This window comes from Pteronotus mesoamericanus, unplaced genomic scaffold, assembly GCF_021234165.1.
Source record: "Pteronotus mesoamericanus isolate MK-2021 breed Mesoamerican mustached bat unplaced genomic scaffold, CSHL_Meso_final contig_27, whole genome shotgun sequence".
Taxonomy (NCBI): domain Eukaryota; kingdom Metazoa; phylum Chordata; class Mammalia; order Chiroptera; family Mormoopidae; genus Pteronotus; species Pteronotus mesoamericanus.
The window spans coordinates 27,244,204-27,254,617 of NW_026555115.1; the positions used below are offsets into that span (position 1 = coordinate 27,244,204).

General features: G+C 40.6%; 1 pseudogene; it reads left to right on the forward strand.

Moving 5' to 3' along the window:
- Positions 1 to 667: 667 nt before the first annotated feature.
- Positions 668 to 1,187, forward strand: LOC129071712 (ferritin light chain-like; annotated as a pseudogene).
- Positions 1,188 to 10,414: the final 9,227 nt, after the last annotated feature.

The following is a 10,414-nucleotide window of genomic DNA, read 5'->3' on the forward strand; positions in this document are numbered from 1 at the left end:
TCGAAATAATTTTGTTAGATTGTATTGTGACGGCATACATTTTTAAAAAACATCGAAATTGGTGAATTTTTGTGTAGCCATTTTAATATTGGAGATAGAAGAAAATATGCAACATTTTTGGCCTATTATGCTTTATTATTTCAAGAAAGGCAATAATGCAACTGAAACACACAAAAAAAGATTTGTGCTGTGTTTGGAAAATGTGGTGTGACTGATGGAATGTGTCAAAAGTTGTTTGCAAAGTTTCTTGCTGGATATTTCTCCCTGGATGATGCTCCACAGACAGGTAGATCAGTTGAAGTCCATAGCAATCAAATAGAGACATTAATGAAGAACAATCAACATTATACCACTCAGGAGATACCCGAAATACTCAAAATATCCAAATCAATAATGTTATTGGTGAAAATGAAAAATGTGTCTTTTATATTATGGAAGAAACCTTACAGAGTGCCCTCAGCGGTCCTGGGATCTGTCTCTTTCTTCAACAGGATTTGGATGGGACAGACTTAGGGACGTCTTTTCTTTCCAACTACCCTTCATCCTCTTTTCTAGTCACCACCTTCGAAATCACCTCAGCCATCCTCAGCCTCTGAGACCAACCATCACTGTTTTTTTGTTTTGTTTTGTTTTGTTTTTGACCTTAGTTCTTCATTGCCAAACACCCATGAGCTCCCAAATTCATCAGAATTCTTCCACCAAGGCAGCGGCTGCTGTCAACCACCTAGCCAACCTGCATCTGGGGGCCTCCTACACCTACCTCTCTCTGGGCTTCTATTTCGATCGCGACAATGTGGCTCTGCACAGCATGGGCCACTTCTTCCAAGAGTTAGCTGAACAAACTGTAATGGCTCTGAGCAACTCTTAAAGCTGCAAAACAAGCACAGTGGCTGCTTTCTTCTCCAGGACGTGTTGAAGCCTTCCAAAGATGAGTGGGGTAAACCTTAGAATGCAATGGAAGAAACCTTGGCCTTGGAGAAGAACCTGAACCAGGCCCTTTTGGATCTGCATGCCCTGGGTTCTGCCTGCACAGACCCTCATCTCTGTGACTTCCTGGAGAACCATTTCCTGGATGAGGAGGTGAAACTCATCAAGAAGATGGGCAACCACCTAACATCCACAGGCTGGGCCTCCAGGCTGGGATGGGCAAGTATCTCTTCAAAAGGCTCACCCTCAAGTACAACTAGGAAGCCTTTGGAGACCAGAGGCCTTTGAGGGGCCCCTCTGCATTTCCCTCGTATCTGGCTTTTGCTTGAGCCTCTCCCTGAAACCCTACCCTGGAACCCTCTCCCATGCATTGGACCAAATAGAAACAATAAAGCTTTTTGCAGAAAAAAAAAAAAGAAAGAAACATACAGACTTTTTGACCAACCCAATTCTTTTCATTTTTTTAAGTAAAGAACAGCAGGAAAGGGGCAATCATTGTTTCAGGTTGCCCAGCTAGTGGCAGATAGCGAAAAATGGGGCCAGCATCCAGCCTTTTTGAATCTGTCCTGTGTCTTACAAATCAGCATGGCAGGAAACACCACACCAAGTGCAAAGAAGGAAAAAGATAAATTATGCTGCTCAGTATTAGAATAACACGTGGGAGATTACTGCTCTGCAGGGCCTCCCCTCCTACAAAACTCCTACAGCACTGTGAGAACTCAGACCTGATTGGTGACCAAAGGACAAGAGTCTCTCCAAAGAATCAAGACTCTTACTAAGCTGATACCTATGGGATTCCCTGGTCCTATCATATATATCCTACCATGCACAAGAAGCTGGCCTTGGAGTGCAAGCTTGTGGTGGATGTAGGGGATGGGTACAGAACAGGCATAACTGCAGATTGCAAGCCTGGAGTGCAAATAGGCAATGAGTGAACTGCTCTCAGCTCCCCTGAGAGATACTGCTCTGTTTAAACACCTTGATGGTGTCAATTTAATCTGCTCACAGAATATAACCTTTGACCTGTCGCTTAACAATTGTTGCCCAGAGAACCAGGCAGGCTCCAGATCCCAGAACTATTTAACGTACTAGTAAATGTACCTCAGTTGTCTCCCTTTGTTATTTAAATTCATAAGAAGCAATAAAAGTTTACATGTTACAGTACAATGGTCTAGTAAATTCAGATAGACACCTGTGCTCTCTTCTGTCACATTTAGCAATCATAAATATTCATTGATTTAAATCTGGGAATGGTCGTTGTTTACTTTTAAAAAGTCATTTTAGGAACTGTAATGAAGCTCATTTCAGTCCATGTTTCAAAAAAATCCTTATTTAAAATTTGAAAGAATCTGAATGAATTCATTAGGATTAAGCATGGCTTCAAGTAACAGTGACTTAAACAAGGTAGAAGTTTATTTCTTCATCAGGTAAAAAAGTCAATCTAAAACTGGTATGAGAATCCACAATCCTCAGGTATTAATAAATGGTCCTTCCAGCTCATTGATTTGACATCCTTATGACAAAGTCCTTGTCCTCAAGGTCCAAGAGATAGCTGGAGTTCAGTCATCACGTTGTTTTTCCATGTAGCATCATGGAGAAAAACATGAAGAATGGGAGAAGACACTCACCGGCTGCCTTTTAAAATGATTTACTGGAAGGTGCTGCACAATATTTCTGTTCGTGTCACTTTAGTTAGAACTTAATCACCTGGTCATACTCAGCTACAAAGAGACTGGGAAATGTCTATATTCCAGGTGGCGATAAGCCTAGATAAATATTGGAAGTTATATTACTAAGGAAAGAGAAGAATTAATATTGAGGTTAACAACTAGCAATCTATGCCACATTTCAGGATAGAGCTCTAGAAATTCTGTTTCCACAGCAGCTTCGCCACAGTGGTTGCTAAGGATGAGAAGAGTAATCCATGTAACTGTTAAGATACACTTGGCTACAGGTAGGAAAAAAAGGAGATGGAAATTTAGTTTGGAAAGTAAGGATAGATTACGGAGGTGGAGGAGAAAGGGGAGTGGGTGAAGGTGGAAGAGGGCATGGGGGGATAAGTAGTAATGGAAAATATACAACAAAAAATGAACAAAAAAGTAAAGATAGAATGTTTTTATTTTAAAATATAAAAAGAAAAGGGTGGATTAGGAAATACGAATGGGGGGCAGTGTTGAAAGAAGGGCTAGGCTCTTAACAGACACCTCCACTGCCCTCCAGGTTACAGAAGTGGGAGGGTAGCAGGCTCGAGGAGAGTCATGTGAAACTGAGGGCTGAAAGTAGGGGTCAATAAATGATGGTCCTAGAACCAAATCCAGGTCACTGGTTCTGTAAATAAAGTTTATTACAACACAGCCACACTCATCATTGACATATTGTCTATATCTGCTTTCCACACTGTAATGGCAGAGTTGAGTAGGTGTAACAGAGACCACATGGCCTGCTAAGCTGAAAATACTTGCTATCTAGGCCTTTACGGAAAATTTTTGCTTACCTTTGGTTAAAGCACCTGGGTGGAGGGGGTCCAACCTCTGACTTTAATACTTGTTATGTCCTTAAAGCAATTTCACATTAAAAATAACTGAATTATAAATACAATCTAAGCTCTGATCACAAGATGCAATAGCTGCAAATTACTGGGGAAGGGGTAATATTGCTTTTCTGAAATAATGTGTTATCAGTTGCCCTGAAGGAGTTCCCATTTCTTATTGTAGTTTGTTGGGTTCTTCCCAGACACTGCAGCCTCTTGTTTCCAGAAGACCCATTGCATGGCTATTGGCAATTGAATGTGAACATTAGCTCTGACAGATGATGGTAATATCCCCAAGTGTCATCTATCACACATATTTTTGCTGCTGTTGTTGTAATGTAAAATAGAGAAATTTAATTTTCTTAAGCTAGTAAGTTTATTCAAATAAGCAAAACATCAATGCACAGAGCACAGGAAAAGAAAATCATCTTTTGAATTCCAGATCAAATGTCATCTCCTCCAAGAGGGTTTCCACGATCTGCTTGGGAATACCCAGGGCCCAGCATAATGCCTGGTGCCTAATAGATGCTCAACAAGTGTTCATTGAGTTGAAATGTGAAAAGGGTAGACCACCAGCCTTACCACATCTTTTCTCTTTCCTCTCCATTATAAGGCTGGCAGATCTGCCTCCAGTCCACATTGTTCTGGCCATTGTATTCCCTTCTCAGTTTATTTGCTCATTTATAGATCTACATAAATTATAAATGCACAAAAATGTGTCTCTCACACTGAAATTTTCAAAATCTGGATTTTTATTCCATCTGTAGAAATTCTCATTCTGTTATACTCTTCTTCTCCAGACATTATTTCCCCTCACCCACTTCTCAGCCATAAATTACATTAACCTTTATGTACTCCACCAAGTGGTGAAGCAGAAAAGAGAGAAAAGGGGTTTTATTTTCCTATATTCCCTAGCTTCCTTCCTCTTGCTTCATTGATCCAAAACACCTGGACCTATTTTGGCAAGGACTGACTCTGGTAAGAAATGCAGCATCTTCTCTGCCCTGAATTTTAAACTTTATAATAGAGGAATTCCTCTTCTTACCCCACTCTCATCAAAACATGACCTTAGTTACAAGGACATATGATTCCTATACTTAAAAAACAAATGTATGAAAAACCAATTGTAATGAAAATGGAAACCCATAAAAATAAATACTCCCAAGATGCCCTTCCTAGGGCCATGGAGTGGCTCTGCCTTTGTTAGCAAAGAGCCTATGACAAGGGTCAAAGAATGAGCTCCCTTCTGGTTCCAGCCCTGTGTCTGTGGACCCTTTTGCCTTTTACTAGTGCTCCAGCTTCTTAGGCACCCACCAGATGCTGCTGCCAGGCTGAACTGAAAGAGAAATTGTTTTCAGCCTCCAACTTGAGGATAACCTTACTGGGCTGACCTTGAACAGGGCTATTTTACTTTCTTGCCAACCTTCAGTCTATAGCCAGAGATTTTTTTGGATTTTTTAAAAGATTTTATATATTTATTTTTAGGGATAGGTTAAGGGAAGAAGAAAGAGAGGGAGAGAAACATCAATGGTTGCCTCTTACACACCCCCAACCAGGGGCATGGTTCACAACCCAGGCATGTGCTCTGACTGGGAACCCAACCTGCTACCTTTCAGATTGCAGGACAATGGCCAGCCCACTGGGCCACAGCAGTCAGGGCCCATAGCCAGAGTTTTGCTCTCAGCACTGTTTTAATGCATTTCCCCAGGATTTCTTTGTTCATTTCTTCTCTGTGGCCCTATGCCCTGACCCTCTCCAAATCCAGAAGGGTCTCCTCACTAACCAGGACAGTAATGGGCACTAAGAGAGTCGTGGCACCAGCTCTTGACAGGATGTCAGGCATGAGGGAGGACCACTGGCTGGGAGAGAACCAGGGTTACCTTACCCGTCTATCCTAGCCTAAGAATCCCTTGACCCTTGTAAACAAAGAGATTGGTGCTAATACTGAGATGGTTTGACCCATGTTAAGACCTATTTTTGCCTCCTTTTTTCAGTTATAAGATGAAAAGAACAATAGGAAGGTACAAATATTCACACAGAGACAGCGTCGGCACAGTGGCTAGAGCTCTTTGGAAGAAAGTAGTGATTGCTTTAGTCTAGAACTATTGAAGATATGAGAAACTCATGCAGGAGAACTCAAATTTTGTCAGGCTTTCCAACAGTAAGATCAAACTAGATTAGGTAACTCTGTAGACAAGCAATTATATCTTTCAGTGAATATATCTTATTTTCAGAAGTCAGAATTGTCTATGAAACACTGATTCTTGCACAGTTCTGCTGTTCTAGAATTTCTTATTCACCTCCCATGGCCCAAGCCTCTCTCACTGGGCCACATCCCAGCAAAATGTGGTTGCGTGACTCTCTCTGAAGCAACATTTAACCTTACTGGCAGGAAGCAAAATAAAAAGCTTTAGTTTCTTCTGCAGGCTGAAAGACAGGAATGCAGAGACATGTGATATTGTTCCAGTTATACCTCTGCTGCTTAGATAAGCTGCTTTGTTTCTCTTGGCCTTAATGTCTTCCCCCTACAAAATAAACAGGCTAAATCTTTTTCTGAGGTTCCTTGCAGGCTCCCTTGCAATAATTCATTCTTAGCTGCACCAAATCCATTACACTCTAAAAGCAAGAGGAAAAATGATTGGCTCTCACATGCACAGATTTCTCTTGGCAGCACGAATGGAAACTTTCCAGAGGACAATGCCATATAGACTCAGGCATGGGTGGAGGGGAGTTATGATCAAAGAAAGCTGTGCTCAATAGTTCTGGGCATGGACTGTAGGCATGAACCTCTTGAGAATCCACAGAATTGACTCATATTCCTCTGCCAACATCTATAGAGGCAGCAAGAATCACCTTCTTTGAGCATCATCCCTGCTCTTCACCATCCATCCAGTTTACTACACATGGGGTGAGCACTTTTGTGTGTCAGGCACTATTAGAAATACAAAAATTAATCAGGTAAGATCCCTTTTCAAATCAAGCACACAATATTTGGTAGGAACAAGAACCAGGAAGGTAAAAACCCAAAGGTCCTAATTGAAAAGTCATCTGATCCTCTTTTTTACTGCTCAGGAAAGGAAGTAAGTAGAGGTTCAGAAGATCTTTGACATCAAACATACCTGAAATTAAATTTGGGCAAGTTAATCTCATTCAGTTTTCTCACCTTCAAAATGGCACAATAATGGAAACCCTCTCAAATGATTAGTGAGATAATGCATGTGAAAAGTAAATTCCTTGCCACAAATAGTTTCTGAGGGCTCTTTGAGGTGGTCCCTCTCCTCATGAATTTTTCAGTGTGCTGTAAAAATTAATTATATATTAAACAAATAAATATATAGGTTTAAATGCTGATAAATGCTATGTGTCATTGGGTCCTCCAGGAAGCAGATGCAAAGCCAGAATTAGAAGCATAAGAAATGAATTGGGGTTAATGCCTGAGAAATGTTAAGGGCAGAGTAAGCAGACTTAGGAAGACCCTTAGTCTGCAATGCAGATTTGTCAAAGCCTGAGCCAGTTGAAGAGGGTACAAAGACTGCCCATAAAGGAATCCCACATTGAACAGAAATAACCAGGCATGAGGACACCCACCATGTCTTAGTCATTAGATTAGGGGTGGCCCGGATGTGGCCTTGGCTAAAAAGCTGAGGCAGGTCCTAAGGGCACCAAAAGTAGGCAGTCAAATTCACTTTTTGCAGATAAATAGAAAACACCTGAAAGGAGATTCACTTGTACCTCCATTGCTGTCCTTGCTATAAGAGAGATTAATGTAGAACCTAGCCAAGGCTTTCCAGACAAAGTGTCATTTAAGTGGAGATGTAGAGGCCAAGGCAGTGTCGACTGCACCAAGGGGTACAAGCAGGAGTGGTGCAGATTAAGAAAGAGCATCTGTGAAGAACTGAGGCAGGAGAGGGCAGGACTTGGGTTAAGGGGCCAAAAATAGAACAAAAATTGAAGCTGAATGGGCTGGAGCCAGATCTGGCAACACCTAGTAAGTCACGTAAAGGATTTTGGTCTTTTTTATAAAAGCAAAGAGAAGCTGGTGAAGGATTTTAAGGAGCATGGAGGAGTCAGGAACATAACCAGATTTGCATTTTTTTAAAAAATTACTGTGGCCACTGTGTTAAGGATAAGATTAGTAGAGGAGCAAATACAGGAAAACCATTTAGGAAGTTCTTAGACAATATCTCACACATAGTAAGCCCTCCAAAAATAAGACCAATGATCATTATTTTAAATAATTATAAGCCTAAATTACATAATCTTACTTTTGCATACTATATTAAATCTAGACACTTTTGCATTTGTTTCAAATTCTCTACCAATTACCTGTAGACTAGCCTTCATTTATCACAAAGTATACTGTTTAATAACCTCACATTTCATTACTGTGTTTCAGAAATTCTGCTTCATTATAACAACCTTACTATTTCCAGAACATAACTTCCACATTTGTGTTCCAAACTACAGTTTACTCCCATCTGAATGCCCTTCTCCACTCTCTGCCAAAAATTATCTCTCTTCCTAAGCTCTGCTGAAGTTTTCCTGGCCCACCCCAGCTAGTCTGTGTCCCTTCCATCCCATCATCCTCTGGCACTAAGAGCTCTGTAAGGCTATGTCACATATTGCAATGAGTTCTTCTCATGTTATTTTCCCCTTTTTAATCCTAGAAATTAAAGACTCGAGGAGGTAGTAGGAATTCAGAAAATAAAAATGTAGAGGAATAGCTTATCTTTCCAAGAAGCTTATCATTAAACAAAGAAAGAGAATAGTTGGAAATAGTCCATTTAGATGGCTTAGAATAGAAAATAGAAGAAAATGGGGAATAAAAAATTGTTAAAAAGAAAATAAATGTGACATGCCAGTTAAAAATATAGCTAACAATAATAGGAACTAAAATGTATTTTGCACTTACCTTGCATCAGTCACTGTTCTAAGAACTTCATATATAATATAATCTAAGAAATTATATTATCTCACTTAATTCTTACAATACCTCTATGAAGTATGATTCTTGTCCCTATTTTATAATGTTGAATGATAAATATAGAGAAAATTTCCTTTTCTGACCTCTAAAGAGAAAGAAATTTTTACTGACAGCTAATTATCATTCCTTGTGACCATGTGGTAAGGAGGGGAGAGGGTCACTGGAAAAGGTGATGGAAGACAAAGGGCCTCAGGAGAAGTAAACTCCAAGAGGGAAAGATCAGGTAGTGGGAAGGAGGAGGAGGGGATGGAGGTAAGAAGGAAGAGGGATTTGGAAAGGAGAAAAGTTCACAAAATATTTTAAAGAAGTTTTGCTTATCCCTTTTTTTATCTCCTTAAGAAACTCTAGTGAAGATGTATTATACATTGCCCTTTAGAATTTTCTGTTTTGGGTTTTCTTCAGTCTCCAATATTGTGCTGAGTCTGGCCATGAGATGAGCTAGGTAGCCCAGAGAAAATGTCCCCAGGAACTCTGGAGGGTTGTGAATTACAGGAATTAATTTTAGATGGAGGGGCACCTCTGTCTCTGGATCTGCAACAAGGATGGAAAGGGTTTTCTCTATGTCGCAGTAGAGGAAGATTTTGAAAGAGCAGTCCATGGAATAATGTCAGTGCTGTGTGCTGAAAATGAAAGCAGAGACTGGGAGCAGAAGCCTTGGAACCCCCGAGTTTATCCAAGGGTTCGACCCTGAAAGCTCAGGCTTAGGGAGACCAAAGAGTGGAGGCTGCACTGAGGCCACAGCGAAGGTGAAGAACCTGAATATTCACCAAATTGGGGCTAAATTTATACCGTTCTGCTTCCTCTTTAACATTCTGTTCATTGACTTCCCCCAGCAACCCAGGAAACAAACTTTAACTCCTTATTTTCAAGTTGCTGGTGACATAAAGAATAGCAAAAGCTTTGCTCCAGGAAGAGCAATTATAATGAAGTAATTGTAATTAATGTGACAGTGCAGGGAGAGAAGCTCCATTTCTTCTGCAGAACTCAGGGCTTTATTTGCATTTGAAAAACAATCTCATTAAAGCAATATATTAGATTATAAGGTATTTTTGAAGAAAAAATTTCAGGAGAACCATAGCAATCTCTTGCATGTGTACACACAGAAACATATGCGCATTCTAAATTTTCCAATAAAAGTACATAATAAATTTTCAATTAAAAAGCATTCAGAAAGTAAAATACTGACCACTAAATTTGAAGAGGATAAGACTTGTGGAAGTTTAAAGAGAAAAGAACTGAGAGTTTGCTGGAACAGACATAAAGGAAAGCTATATGGCAAGGTTAGAGAATTGTGGAATTAATACAATTTAAAAATAGCTGAGTTAAGAGAATCAAGAAGGTGGAGAAAGGAGTGAATGGAAGCCACACTGACCTCTTCCCAGGACCAATCTGGAATTACAACTAAATTGTGCAGAAATCACCTGGAACAAACAACCGAACAATAGAAAGAGAGGAGTCTTATAACCTCATACAGACAGAAGAATCAGCTTTAGTACAATCTCATTGGTAAGAAGTGCTGTAGAGACCTGAGAAGACAGGTGGGGCACTCATGGGCAGCAGCACCAGAAGGATATTGAAACAGCCACTTGGATCCCCTGAGAAGAGCGGGGTCTAAACCATAAGCAGAGATTTCCAGCCTACAGCACCAGAGGCCAAAAAGTACACAGACAACAACCAGCTGCAAAAAATGGCAGAGTCACTCTTGGCCCAAGACAGGTGGCTGGAGATGCAAAGAGCCATTTAAGGGCTAACACATAAATTTATATTTGCAGCCGCTTACCCTGGACTCTGGCAAAGGCAGGAGCAGGGTGGGCTAGAAACGTCTGAGGAGAGACTGGGGAAGGAGGCTTTGGGAAGAGAACTGAGGGGATAGCAGGTGGGATCCCAGTGCTGAGTCATCCCTTTACATCAGCAGCCACCATGCTCAGGCAGACTGCTCTCCTGAGTTGTAGCAGCACAGCGAGATGCAATAA